At 30.5% G+C, this 15,051-nt stretch overlaps 1 protein-coding gene across 1 annotated transcript in view; it reads left to right on the plus strand.

The window, feature by feature from the left end:
* LOC142343003 (uncharacterized) overlaps positions 1-15,051 on the plus strand; it is an 82,774-nt gene that overhangs the window by 1,408 nt on the left and 66,315 nt on the right. The gene's annotated exons all lie outside the window — the stretch shown is intronic.

The following is a 15,051-nucleotide window of genomic DNA, read 5'->3' on the forward strand; positions in this document are numbered from 1 at the left end:
TAAAAATAATTTTTCGAAAATTTTCTTTTTGAACATTAACCGATCTTAAACTTATTTTTAAAGGACTGTAAGACAGTATCGGTAATGACAGGCCCTCCCTACTTTCTACTGCAACCAAAATAATCTCCTTAGCGGTTTCATCATTGTTTCATCTTGTTATAGGTTTTATGACTTGAATGCCACAATATTTAAATAAAAAATTCAAATTTTTGGATTTTTGAATGCTGTTGAAATCTGATCACATTATTCTAATATTGATAGCTACCATTGGCTTAAAGAAAACGTTCAGTTGATCATATATGAAGTTTTTAGAGAAAAGCTTATGGTTTAAATGACTTCGACTCTTCTTTCTCTCACTTTTCTACTGAATTTTTGGTTTCGCCTCTTTTCATTTTTGTTTTCATAGTCATAAGACTTTTGATGTCAAATTAATGACCTATGCATGACTAACATCTTTGTGGTCCCAGCAGGTCATTTCAAAGCGTATTTAATGACTTCCTCTGCAGACTAATGATTTTAATGGCTGTCAAGACTTTAAAAACAATTTTTCGAAAAAAATTATTTGAACATTAAAAAATCTGAAACTGATTTTCGTGTACTGTAACAAAACCTGAGTAATGATCGGAACCCCCTCCTCTCGAATTCAACCAGAACTTTTCTGGTTAGCGACTTTATTATCTAACTAATGGTTTTATGACGTCATTGCTCGAGTTTTCAAATCTAATTTTTGAAATTTTTGAATACTTTTTTTCATAATTTTTGTTCCTTTGAAATATTTTTAAAATAACCTAATATTGATATTTCACATTGGCTAAGCGAAGACGTTCAATGGATCATAGATAAAGTTTGCAGCTACGAATTATGGTTTAATTGGCATCTACACTTTCTTCTCGCACTTTTCTAATAGTTTTTATTTTTCCCCTGTACTTGTGGTTGTTTTTATAGTAATAAGACTTTTTTGATGTCGTATTGATTACCTATGCAAGACAAACGTCCCGGTCCTGATTGAACATTAAACTTGAACATTTCTTTAACATTAAACAATCTTGAACTTTTTTCCTGAACTGTAGGAAATTTGCAGTGATGGCTGGAACCCCATCATTTCTACTTCAACAAAAATTAATCTGGTCAGCGGTTTTATCCTCTAACTGTTGGTTTTATGACTTCGATGCTCGAGTTTTTATAACTCTTTTTTAAGTTTTTTGTATAATTTTTTTCGTAATTTGGTTCCTTTTCAAATCTTGTCACACTATCTTAATAATGATAGTTCACATTGGCCTAGAGAAGACTTTCAATGGGTCATAGATAAAGCTTTTTTTATTGATTATCTATGCATGACAAACATCTTTATGCTCTCATCAAGTCAGCTTTTGGAGTACTTATTGACTTCCTCTATAAGCTAATGATTTTATTGCCTGTCAAGGTTTAAAAATAATTTTCGAAAATAACTATTTGAACATTAAACAATAATAAACCTATTTTCGTATACTGTAAGAAAGTCTCAGCAATGGCCTGATCCCAACATTATAATTCAACCAAAACTATACTTCTTAGCGAATATGTCCTCTAACTATTGATTTTAAGACTTTCATGCTAGAGTTTTCATAACTTTTTTTTAAAATTCTTTGGATATTTTTTCTTGTAATTTTGGCTCCTTTTGAAATATTGTCACATCATCCTAATATCGATAACTCACAGTGGCTGAAAAAAAGCGTTGTTTTGATCAGAGATAGAATTTTCAGATAAAAGGGAAAGGTTCAAATGGCTTTTACACTTTCTTCGCGCACTTTTCTAATGATTTTTGTTTTTTTTTTCGCCTGCATTTGTCGTTGATTTTATAGTCGTAGGACTTATTGTTATGTCTTTTTGATTATCTATGCATGACACTCATTTTTTTCTTTCAATTGATAGATGATTTAGCATATTCAATGACTTCCTTTGAAAGCTATTGAGATAAATGTCTGTTAAGACTTGAAAATTTAATTTTTCGAAAAAGATTTTTGAATTTGAAACAATCTTAAACTTGTTTTAATGAACTGTCGGTCAGTCTCCGTGATAACAGGACCACCTTCTTTTCTACTGCATCAAATATTAATATGGTTAGCGGTTTTATCTTCTACCTTTTATTATTAAGACATCAATAAAAGATTTCAGAAAAACTTTAAAATCTTTGGATATTTTCGTATTTGTAGTTGCTGTTGAAATCTTATCACATTATCTTAATTTTTTTAGCTACCAGAGAAAAAACATTCAGTGGATTGCAATTAAAGTTTTCTGATAAAAGGGTATGGTTCAAAAAGGCTTTGACCCTTTCTTCTCGCACTTATCTAATGAATTTTTCGGTTTTTGCCTGTGATTATTGTTGTTCTCAAAAGCATAAGACTTATTGTGATGTCTTATTGATTACTTATGCATGAAAAACCTCCTTTTACACCCATCAAATTATAGTTTAAAATATTTATTGACTTCCGTTTAAAGCTATTGAGTTTAATGATTGTTGAAACTTTAAAAATATTTTTCCGAACTTTTTAAACATTAGTCAATCATATTGTTTTGTGAATTGTAAGAAAGTCTCAGTAATGACCGCAATCACATTCTTTCTATTACAGACAAAAGTAACGCAGTTATCAGTTTTGTCTTCAAACTTTTGGTCTTATGACGTCGATGCACGACTTCTCATAACTTAAAAAAAGTAATTGGACCTTTTTTTTCGTAACTTTTGTTTTTTAAATCTTTAGATAAAGTTTTGAGAGAAAAAAACTAACAATTTAAATGGCTCCGACACATTCTTCTCCCAATTTTTGATTAATTTTTTTAAATTTAGCTTGTATATGTTGTTTTTTTCATAAACATAGGCCTTATTGCATGAAAAATTAATCTAGTTAGCGGTTTAATCTTTAACTGTTGATTTTATGACTTCGTAGCCTCAGGATTGAAAAAAATCAAGTTTTTGAATGTATTTGTAGTTTTGGTTGCTTTAGAAATTTCGTCACCCTATCCTAATTTTTTTGGCTAGGACTCTTTGGTTTTCGTAATTTTTATTAAAATTTTGACTTTCCTTTAAAGTCTTACCAAGTTTTTGAAGTTCTATGACATATAATCGTTGACTAAAAGTGCATTATGTTTCCCAATGAGCATTAAGTGAACCTATCTGCTGCTTTGAGTGGACAATATAGAATTTTTCGACAATAAATTTTTTTTGAATATTAACCGATCTTGAACTAATTTTTAAAGGGCTGTAAGTCAGTCTCAGTAATAACAGGACCACTTTACTTTCTACTGCAAGCAAATTATTCTTGTTAGCAATTTCATCATCTAACTATTGGTTTTATGACTTCAATGACACAATATTTCAAATTATTCAAATTTTTGGATATTTTTGTATATTTGATTGCTTTTGAAATCTTATTACTTTATCTTTATATTGATAGCTAGGATTGGCTGAAGAAAACGTTCAATTGATCATACATGAAGTTTTCAGAGAAAAGCTTATGGTTTATTTGGCTTCGACTCTTCCCTCTCACACTTTTTGGTACTCTCACTACTGAATTTTTGGTTTCGCCTTTTTTTTATTTTTGTTTTCACAGTTACAAGACTTTTATGATGTCATTTTAATAACCTATGCATGACTAACATCTTTGTCCTCCCACCAAGTCATCTTATAGCGTATTTATTGACTTAGTGGCTGTCAAAACGCTAAAAACAATTTTTCGGAAAAAATTATTTGATCCTTGAACAATCTTAAACTTATTTTCGTGTACTGTAAGAAAGTCTCAGTAAATATCGGAACACCCTACTTTCTAATTCAATCAAAATTTTTCTGGTTAGTGGTTTGATCATCTAAATATTGGTTTTATGACTTCTTTGCTCGAGATTTCAAAATTTATTTTTCGAAATTTTTGAATACTTTTTTTCATAATATTTGTTCCTTTGAAATGTTGTTGAATTATCCTGATATTGATAGTTCAATTTGCTAAGAGAAGACGTTCAATGGATCATAGATAAAGTTTTCAGCTAAAATTTATTGTTTAAATGGCTTCTACACTCTCTTCTCGCACTTTTCCAATTTATTTTTTTCCCCTTCGTTTGTTGTTGTTTTTATAGTCATAAGACTTTTTTGATGTCTTAATGATAATCTATGCATGACATACGTCCTTGTACTCCCCTCGAGCTATAACTTAGCATCTTTTTTGACTTCCTTCGAAAGCTAATGATGATAATGTCTGTTAATACTTTGAAAATGAATATTCGAAAAAATGTTTTGAACATTAAACAATCTTAAACTTTTTTTCGTGAACTGTGAGAAAATTTCAGTAATGACCGCATCCCCATCATTTTTTACTTCAACCAAAAAAATCTTAGCGGTTTTGTCCTCTAACTGTTGGTTTTATGACTTCGATGCTCAAGCTTTTATCACTCTTATTTCAAATTTTTATTTTTTTTCGTAATTTGGTTACTTTTGAAATCTTGTCACATTATCCTAATATTGATAGTTCACGTTGGCCTAGAGAAGACGTTCAATGGGTCATAGATAAAGTTTTTAGTTAAAAGAAGATGGTTTAGATGGCTTCGACCATTTCTTCTCTCAATTTTCTAATGATTTTTTTGTTTTCTTTTCCCTATATTTGTTGTTGTTTTTATAGTCATAGGACTTATTTTGATGTCTTATTGACTACCTATGCATGACAAACATCTTTGTGCTCCCATCAAGTCATCTTTTGGATTATTTATTGACTTCCTCTGTAAGCTAATGAATTCAATGCCAGTCAAGACGTATTTTCGTGTACTGAAAAAAAAGTCTCAGCAATGGCCTCATCCCATCTTTCCACTTCAACCAAAATTGTTCTACTTAGCGGTTTTATCCTCTAACTATTGGTTTTAAGAATTTGATGCTCGAGTTTTCATAAATTTTTTGTGATTTCTTTGGTTATTTTTTCTTGTAATTTTGGTTGCTTTTGAAATATTGTCACATCATCCTAAAATCGATATTTCACATTGGCTGAAACAAACCTCATAGATAGAGGTCTCAGATACAAATGTAGGGCTCACATGGCTTCCACACTTTCTGCTCGCATTTTTCTAATGATTTGTTGTTTTTTTTCCACTGCATTTGATGTTGATTTTATGGTCATAGGATATACTGTTATGTCTTTTTGATTACCTATGCTTGACAAATGTTCTTTTCCTACAATCGATTCATGATTTAGCATATTTATTGACTTCTTTTGAAAGCTTTTTAGATAAATGTCTGTTAAGACTTGAAAATTTAATTTTTCGAAAAAGATTTTTGAAGCTGAAAGAATTTTAATCTTATTTTAATGAACTGTCAGTCAGTCTCCGCAATGACAGGACCCCTTCATTTCTACTGCATCAAAAATTGTTGTGAATAGCGGTTTCATCTTTTACCTTTTGTTTTTATGGCTCCAAAAACAAAAAGTTTCAGAAAAATTTTAAAATTATTCGAAGATTTTCGTATTTTTGGTTGCTGTTGAAATCTTATCACATTAGCATAATTTTTTTTAGCTAACACAGGGAAGACATTCAGTGGATTGCAGTGAAAGTTTTCAGATAATTGTTGTTTTCAAAACCATAAGATTTTTTGTGATGTCTCATTGATTACTTATGAATGATAAACCTCTTTTTCCACCCATCATGTTATAACTTACCGTATTTATTGACTTCCGTTGAAAGCTATTGAGTTTAATGACTGTTAACACTCTAAAATATTTTTTCGAATTTTTTAAACGTTAGTCAATCTTATATTTTTTGGGGAATTGTAGGAAAGTCTCAGTAATGACCGGAACCCCATTCTTTCTACTAGAGACAAACGTAATGTAGTTACCAGTTTTATCTTCAAACTACTTGTTTTATGATGTCGATGCACGAGTTCTCATAACTTTTAAAAAAAACTTTGGACTTTTTTTCGTATTTTTGTTTTTTTTTGAAATCTTTAGATAAAGTTTTCAGAGAAAAATTGTAGTTTAAATTCTACTCCCAGTTTTCTAATAAAAATTGGACTTTAGCTTGTATTTGTTGTTGTATTCATATACATAGGACTGATTGTGATGTCTTTATGTCTGGAAATGCTTGAAAAAAATCTAGTTAGCGGTTTTATCTCTAACTGTTGGTTTTTTGACTTCGATGCCTCAAGATTCCAAAAAGAAAATTAAGTCAATATAATTATTCTTTTGGTTGCTTTTAAAAGCTCATCACCCTATCCTAATTTTTTTGGCTTCAACTCTTTGGTTTTCCTAATTTTTATTGAAAGTTTGACTTTTATTTTAAGGTCTTACTAAGTTTTTGGAGTTCTATGACAAAAGCTCGTTGACTAAAAGTGCAGTAGGGTTCCCAATGGGCATTAAGTGAACCTATCTGCTTCTTTGAGTAGACAGCTAATGGCTGTTAAGACTTTAAAAATAGTTTTTGAAAATATATATATTTTTTTAACATTAACCGATCTTAAACTAATTTTTTTTGGACGGTAAGTGAGTCTCATTAGTGACAGGACCTCCTTTTTTTCTACTGCAACCAAAATAATCATGCTTGCCCTTCTCTCAAGTGATAACTTAGGGTATTTTTTTTATGTTGAAAGTTCTTGAACATTATTTCTTGAACATTAACCAAAATATTTCTTGAACATTAACCAATCTTGAACCTAGTTTAGTGAACTCTAATTCAGCCTCAATAAAGACAAGACCCCCATTCTTTCTACTAGACCCAATAATATGTTGGTAAGTTGCATTATCTTTTAACAAATGACCTTATGACATCAACAAAACATGATTTCAAAAAAAATAAAATTTTTTGGATATTTTCGTATATTTTGACTCCTTTTGAAATCCTACAACACAGTCCTAATACTGATATATCTCATTGGCTTAGATAAGGCATTCACCCTATCCTAATTTTGATAGTTCACATTGTTTTAGGCGACGTTCATAGGTACAGTTTTTGGACAAAAGCTAATGGTTTAAATGGCTTCAACATTTTTTCTTGAATTTTTCTACTGAATTTGGTTTTTGTCTATTTTTGTTGTTGTTTTCATAGTCAATGATTATATGTAATGTCTTATTTATGAGATAAAACCGACAAAAATCTTGTCAACCAAGCCAGGCGTACTATAGAGTTTTTATTGGCTTCCGTTCAAAGCTATTGAATTTATTGGCTGTTAAGACTTTAAAAATTTCCTTTTACAAAAATTTTTTGAACATTAATCAATCTTACACTTATTTTTTGTGAACAGTAATAAAGTCTCGCTGATGACGAGAACCCCATCATTTCTACTTCAACCAATATTATTCTTGCAATCAATTTTACATTCCTACTATTCGACTTGTGATTTTGTTGCAAGAAATTTTGTAACTCCTTTTGAAATTTTTGGAAATTTGATTTGTAATTGTGGTTCCTTTGGAAATCTTGTCGCATTATCCTAGTACTGATAGCTCACATTGGCTTAGAGAAGACAATCAATGGATCAAAGATGAAGTTTTCAGATAAAGGGGTATGGTTTATAAAGATTCGACAATTCATTATTCATTTTGCTACTTAATTTTTGAATTTTGAATGTATTTGTTGTTTTTTTTCATAGTAATAAGATTCATTGCGATGTCTTATTGATTACTTATGCATGACAAACATCCTTGTACTCCTATGAAGTCATAACTTAGCGTATTTCATGACTTCCGTTGAAGGCTACTGAGTTTAACGGCTTTTAGGGCTTTCAAAATAATTTTTCAAAAAATTAACTCCAACAATAATCAACAATCTTAAACTTTTCTTAGTGACGTGTAATTCAGTCTCAGGAATGGCGGGACCTCCTTCCATTCTACTGCAACAAAAATAACCTTGATTTATTCGTATATTTGAATCCTGTTGAAATCTTATCCCATTATCCTATTATTGATAGCTCCCATCGGCTCAGAGAACACGTTCATTGGATCATAGAAAGAGTTTCCAGATAAAGTATATGGTTTTAAAAGACTCCGACACCTTCTTCTAACACTTTTCTAAATTTTTTTTTGAATTTTGCCGATATATGTTTTTGTTTTCATAGTCAGAGGAGTTATTGTGATGTCTTTATGATTACCTATGTGTAAAAATTCACGAAACATTAATATAGTCGGCGGTTTATTTCAATCTGTTGGTTTTATGAATTCGATGCCTTATGATTTCAAGAAAATCTTTTAAAATTTTTGAGTATATTCTCATTTTTTTGATTACTTTTGAAATCTCATCACTTTATCCTAATTTTGATAGTTCACATTGACCTAGAGAAGACGTTCAATGGATCATAGGTAAAACTTTCAGACAACTAATGGTTTAAATGGCTTTGACACTTTTTTCTCGCAATTTCTAACTGAATTTGGTTTTTGTCTGTATTTGCTGTTGTTTTTATAGTCAATGGCTAAATGTAATGTCTTATCGATGAGTTAATGTTGACAAAGATCCTTGTCATCCAAGCTCGTCATACTTTGAGGTATTTTTTGGCTTCCGTTGAGAGCTATCGAATTTAATGGCTGTTAAGACTTTAAAGTTTTCCTTTACAAAAGTTTTTGAACATTAACAATCTTAAACTTATTTTCGTGAACAATAAAAAAGTCTCTCTAATGACGGGACCACCATGTTTTCTACTTCAAACAATATTATTCTTCCTATCAATTTTATCCTTTTACTATTGGATTTGTGACTTTAATGCAAGCGTTTTCAAAACTTTTTTGAAATTGTTGGACATTTTTTTCGTATTTTTGGTCCTTTTTGAAGTTTTGCCACTTTATTCTAGTTTTGATAGCTCCCAGTGGCTCAGAGAAGACAATCAAAGGATCATAGACGAAATGATAGACTTTTCAGATAAATTGGTATGCTTTAAAAGGCTTCGACACTTCCCTCTCCATTTTCTACCAAATTTTTGGTTTCTGCATGTGTTTCTTGTTGATTTTACAGTTTTAAGATTTATTGCGATGTCTTATTGATTACTTATGCCTGACAAACATCCTTGTACTCCTATTAAGTCATAGCTTAGCATATTTATTGACGTCCCTTGATGCTATTAAATTTAATGGCCGTTAGGACATTCAAATTAAATTTTCAAAAAATTTTTTTTGAGCATTAACCAATCTTTAACCTTTCTTAGTGAACTGTAATTCAGTCTCAGGAATGGAAGGACTTCTTTCCATTCAACTGCAACCAAGATAATCTTGCTTTTTCCGTATTTTTGGTTCCTGTTGAATTCTTATCCAATTATTCTAATATTGATAGCTCCCATCGGCTTAGAAGATACGTTCATTGGATCACAGATAAAGTTTTCAGATTAAAGGGTATGGTTTAAATTGGCTTCGACACGTTCTTCTCGCAAAATTCTACTAAATTTTTGGTTTGTGACCGTCATTTTTGTTTTTTCATATTCGTAGTACTTATAGTGATGTCTCTATGAAAACCTATGCATGGAAATCATTCTTGTCCTCCCATTGAGGCATAACTAAGCGTATTTATTGAATTCCGTTAAAAGTTATTGATTTTAATGGCTGCTAAGACTTAAAAAACATTTTTTCCTTCTTAGTTTTTTGAACATTAACTGATATTTTCTATTTCAGCCAAAATTAATCTGGTGAGCAGTTTTATCCTCTAACAATTGGTTTTATGACTTCGAAGTTCGAGTTATCATTTTTTAAAAAGTTTTATTAATATCATTTTAAATTATTATAAATCGTTTTGAAATCTTGTCACATTATCCTAATTTTGATAGCTCCCATTGGCTTGGGGAAGAATTTCGATGGATCATGGATAAAATTTTTAGTTTAAAAGCTTATGGTTTAAATTGCTTTGACGTTTTTCTAGCTGTTTTATACTAAATTCTTGTTTTTGTGCATTTTTTGTTGTCGTTTTCATAGTCATAAGACCTTTTGATTTATCTTTTTGAGTACCTATGCCAGACAATCATCTTGTCCTTCTATCGAGTCTTCTCCCATTTTCTTCTCGGAATTTTCAACCAAATTTTTGTTTTTTTTTGCCTTTACTTGCTGTTGTTTTTATAGTTTAATGATTTTGATGTCTCATTGATTACTTTTGCATGACAAACATCCTTGTCCACCCATAACTTAACTTTTTCAAAATTCATGACTTTTTTTCGTATTTTTGGTTCCTATTGAAATGTTGTCACATTATTGATAGTTCTTGTCCCAATATTGATAGTTCACGTTGGCTGAGCCAAGATGTTGAATGGATTATAGATAAAGTTTTCAGAAAAAAGGTATGGTTCAAATGGCTTCGACAATTTCGTCTCGCATTTTTCTCAAGTGTTTTTGAGTTTTGCCTATATTTGTGGTTGTTTTTATTGCCATAAGACGCATTTTGATGTCCTATTGATTACCTATGCTTGACAAACAACCCTGTCCTCCCATCTACTGAATCAGAACTTAGCGGCTTTAATGACTTTTTGTGAAAGCTAATGATTTTATTGGCTGTTAAAACTTTGAAAAAAAGTTTTAGGATTTTTTTTTAAATTAAACAATCATCAAAACATTTTCCTAAACTGCGAGAAGGTCTCAGAAATGATCGGAATACCCCTTTTTTCTACTTCAATCAAAATTATTCTTCAAGATTAATCGGTTTTATCATCTAACCATTGGTTTTATGACTTTTTGCTCTAGTTTTCAAAATTTTTTTTTGAAAGTTTTGGATATTTTTTTCATAGTTTTTGTTCGTTTTGAAATCTTGTCAAACTATTCTAATATTGATAGTACACATTGGCTTAGCAAAAACATTTAACGGATCATAGATTAGATTTTTTGGACTAAAGAGTCTGGTTTGAATGAGTTTTTCTTTTTTGCCTATGTTGTTGTTTTTATTGTCATAAGTCTTTTTGGATGCCTTATTGATTACTTATGCATTACAAAACCTCTTCTCCTCTCATCGAGTGCCTCATAACTTAGCGTCTTTCTTGATTACCTTTGAAAGCTAATGTGTTTAATGGCACTTTAAACTTAAAAAACAATTTTTTTGAATATTAATGAATCTTACATTTATTTCGTGTACTGCAAGAAAGACTCAGAATTCACTAGAACCCAATCTTTTCTAATTCAATTACATTTAATATGGTTATTTTTTTTTGTGCTAACTTTTGGTTTATGAGTTCGATGCTCGGGTTTGATAACTTTTTTTTGAAATTTTTGGATATTTTTTTTTGTAAATTTGGTTCCTTTTGAAATCTTGTCACATTATGCTAATATTGATAGAACACATTGGCCTAGAGAAAATGTTCAACGAAACATAGATAAAATTTTTTGAAAAAAAGGTTCTGGTTTAAATGACTTCGACACTTTCTTCTCGCACATTTTCTGATGTGTTTGTGTTTTTGGCTGTTTTTCTTGTTGATTTTATAGTCATAAGACTTATTTCGATGTCCTATTGATTACCTATGCAAGAAAACTTCCTTGTTCTCCCATATTTTATATTTCAAAAGAAAATCTGTTAGCGGTTATATTCTCTATTTTGGTTTTATGAGATCAATGCTCGAATTTCATAATTTTTTCTTGAAGTTTTTGGATATTTGTTTTTTTTTTAGTTTTGGTTCCTTTTGAAACCTTGTCCAATTATCCTAATATTGATAGTTCAAGTTGGCTTGGAAAAGACGTTGAACGGATCATATGCAAAACTTTCAGACTAAAACCAATGGTTTAAACGGCTTCACACTTTTTTCTCGCAATTCCTTACTGAATTTGGTTTTTGTCTGTATTTGTTGTTGTTTTAATAGTCAATGACTAAATGTAATGTCTTATCGATGAGTTAAGGTTGACAAAGATCCTTGTCATCCAAGCTCGTCATACTTTGAAGTATTTTTTGGCTTCCGTTGAGAGCTATCCAATTTAATGGCTGTTAAGACTTTAAAGATTTCCTTTTCAAAAGTTTTTTGAACATTAACAATCTTAAATTTATTTTCGTGAACAGTAAGAAAGTCTCTCAAATGACGGGACCATCATGTTTTCTACTTCATATAATATTATTCTTCCTATCAATTTTATCTTTTACTATTGGATTTGTGACTTTAATGCAAGAGTTTTCAAAACTTTTTTGAAATTTTTGGACATTTTTTTTCGTATAATTGGTTCTTTTTGAAATATTGCCACTTTATTCTAGTATTTATAGCTCCCAATGGCTCGGAGAAGACAATCAAAGGATCATAGACGAAATGATAAAATTTTCAGATAAATTGGTATGCTTTAAAAGGCTTCGACACTTCCCTCTCCATTTTCTACCAAATTTTTGGTTTCTGCATGTGTTTCTTGTTGATTTTACAGTTTTAAGATTTATTGCGATGTCTTATTGATTACTTATGCCTGACAAACATCCTTGTACTCCTATTAAGTCATAGCTTAGCATATTTATTGACGTCCCTTGATGCTATTAAATTTAATGGCCGTTAGGACATTCAAATTAAATTTTCAAAATTTTTTTTGAGCATTAACCAATCTTTAACCTTTCCTAGTGACCTTTATTGAGTTAAATCGCTATTGAATTTAATGGCTGTTAAGACTTTGAAAATTTCTTTTTACAAAAATTTTTTGAACATTAACCAGTCTTCAATCTTAAACTTATTTTTGTGAAAAGTAAAAAAGTCTGTTGTTAAATTATCCTAATAAATAAATATACACATTGGCTGAGCGAAGAAGTTCAATGGATCATAGACAAAGTTTTCAGATAAAAATTATTGTTTAGATGGCTTCTATGCATGACAAACAACCGTGTCCTCCCATCGAGTGAATCATAACCTAGCGTCTTTAATGAATTCCTTTGAAAAATAAAGAAATTAACGGCTGTTAAAACTTTAAAAACAATTTTTCGAACTTTTTTAAAGAAAATAATGAATCTTAATTCTTTTCCTGTGCTGCGAGAAGGACTCAGTAATCAATAGACCCCCATCCTTTCTACTGCAACCAATATTATTCTGGTTAGCGGTTTTGTCTTCCAACTAATGGTTTTATGACTTCGATGCACGAGTTTCAAAACTTTTATATTTGGATATTTTTTTGTAATTTTGGTTCCTTCTGAAATCTTATCACATTATCCAATTGTTCATGGTCGAAATTGCTTTAGAGAAGACGTTCAATGGACGTTCATTGATGAAGTTTTCAGATGAAAGTGTATGGTTTAATTGACTTCTCGAAGTTTTCTTCTCGCACTTTTCTACTGAACGTTTGGTTTTTGCCTGTATTTGTTGATATTTTCATTGTCAATGACTTTTGTAATGTTTTCGATATATTTTTGATGACAAAAGATTGACAAATATCCTTGTTGTCACAGCGAGGCAAAATTTAGCTTATTTATTGGCTTGGTGCAACTTTAAATCAACCTCAGTAATTACTGAACCCCATTCATTTCTAATGCATCAAAATTTGGTTAGCGATTTTGTCTTCTAACTATTGGTTTTTTTTACTTCGATACCATAAGCTTTCGAAAAAAATTTCAACAGTTGTATATTTTTCGATTATTGGTTCCTGTTGAAATCCTATCGCAGTATCCTAATACTGATAGCTCCTATTGGCTTAGAGAAGACTTTCTATTATAGATTGAGTTTTCAGAAAAAACAACTGTTTTAAAAGGCTTCGGTATTTGTTCTCCCACTTCTCTACTTTTTTTTTAGTTTCTGCCTGTTTTTGTGGCTTCGTGACTTATTGTTAAATTTTTTTGAGTGACTATGCCTGACAAACATCCTTGTCCTTCTAGCGAGTTTTGTCGCACTTTCTTCTCGCAATTTTCTACTGAATTTTTGTTTTTTTTTGCCGAAACTTGTTGTTGCTTTTATGGTAATAAAGTTTGTTCTGATGTCTCGTTGATTATTTTTGCATGACAAACATCCTTGTCCACCCATAACTTTTTCATAACTTTTTCGAATTTTTTGAACTTTTTTTCGTAATTTTGGTTCTTTTTGAAATCTTACGCATTATCCTAACATTGATAATACACATTGGCTTAGAGAAGACGTTCAATGTGTCATACATAAAGTTCCCAGGTAAAGCGGTATAATTTATATGGCTTCGACACCTTCTTCTTGCATTTTTCTGAAGAAATTTGGTATTTTGCATGTTTTCTTGTTGTTTATAGGGCCATAAGACTTTTATCGATGTTTTATTGATAACATATACATGACAGAAACCCTTGTTCTCCCACGAAGTGAGTCAAAACTTTGTTGACTTCTTTTGAATGCTAATGAATTTATGGGCTGTTAAGACTTTAAAAACAATTTTTCAAATTTTGTTGAAAAATAATGAATCTAAAATTTCTTTTCATTTACTGCAAGAAAGACTCTTAAATCACTAGAGCCTCATCCTTTTCTACTTAAACCAAAATTAATCTTGGTACCGGTTGTTCTGCTATTATTGGCTTTATCACTTAGGTGCGCAAATTTTCATAACTTCTTTTTAAATTTTTTGAACATTTTTTCGTAATTTTTTGTTTTCTTCTAAAACCTTTTCACTTTATCCTAATGTTGATATTTCATATAGGCTTAGAGAAGACCTTCAATGGATCGTACGTAAAACTATCAGAGAAAAGCTAATGGTTTAAATAGCTTCGACACTGAATTGTTTTCACTGAATTTTGGATTTTGCCTGTATTTGTTGTTTTCTTCATGGTCATAAGACTTAATGTAATGTCTTATTGATTACCTATGCACGACAAATATGCTCGTTGACTAAAAGTGCAGTAGGTTTCCCAATGGGCATTAAGTGAACCTATCTGCTGCTTTGAGCGGACAACTAATGGCTGTTAAGACTTTAAAAATCTTTTTTTGAATTTTTTTAAAAACATTAACCGACCTTAAACAAAAATTAAAAAAAGTGTAAGTCAGTCTCAGGACCTCCGTACTTTCAAGTGCAGTCAAAATAATCATTCTTGCCTTTCTATCAAGTGATAACTTAGGGTATGTTTTTACTTATGTTGGAAGCTAATGACTTTAATGACTGTTAAGACTTTAAAAAAATTTGAAAATTTTTATTGAACGTTAATCAATCTTAAACCTAGTTTAGTGAACTCTAATTCAGCCTCAATAAATGCATG

Source organism: Convolutriloba macropyga, chromosome 7 (assembly GCF_964194025.1).
Source record: "Convolutriloba macropyga chromosome 7, txConMacr16.3, whole genome shotgun sequence".
In the NCBI taxonomy this organism is placed as follows: domain Eukaryota; kingdom Metazoa; phylum Xenacoelomorpha; order Acoela; family Convolutidae; genus Convolutriloba; species Convolutriloba macropyga.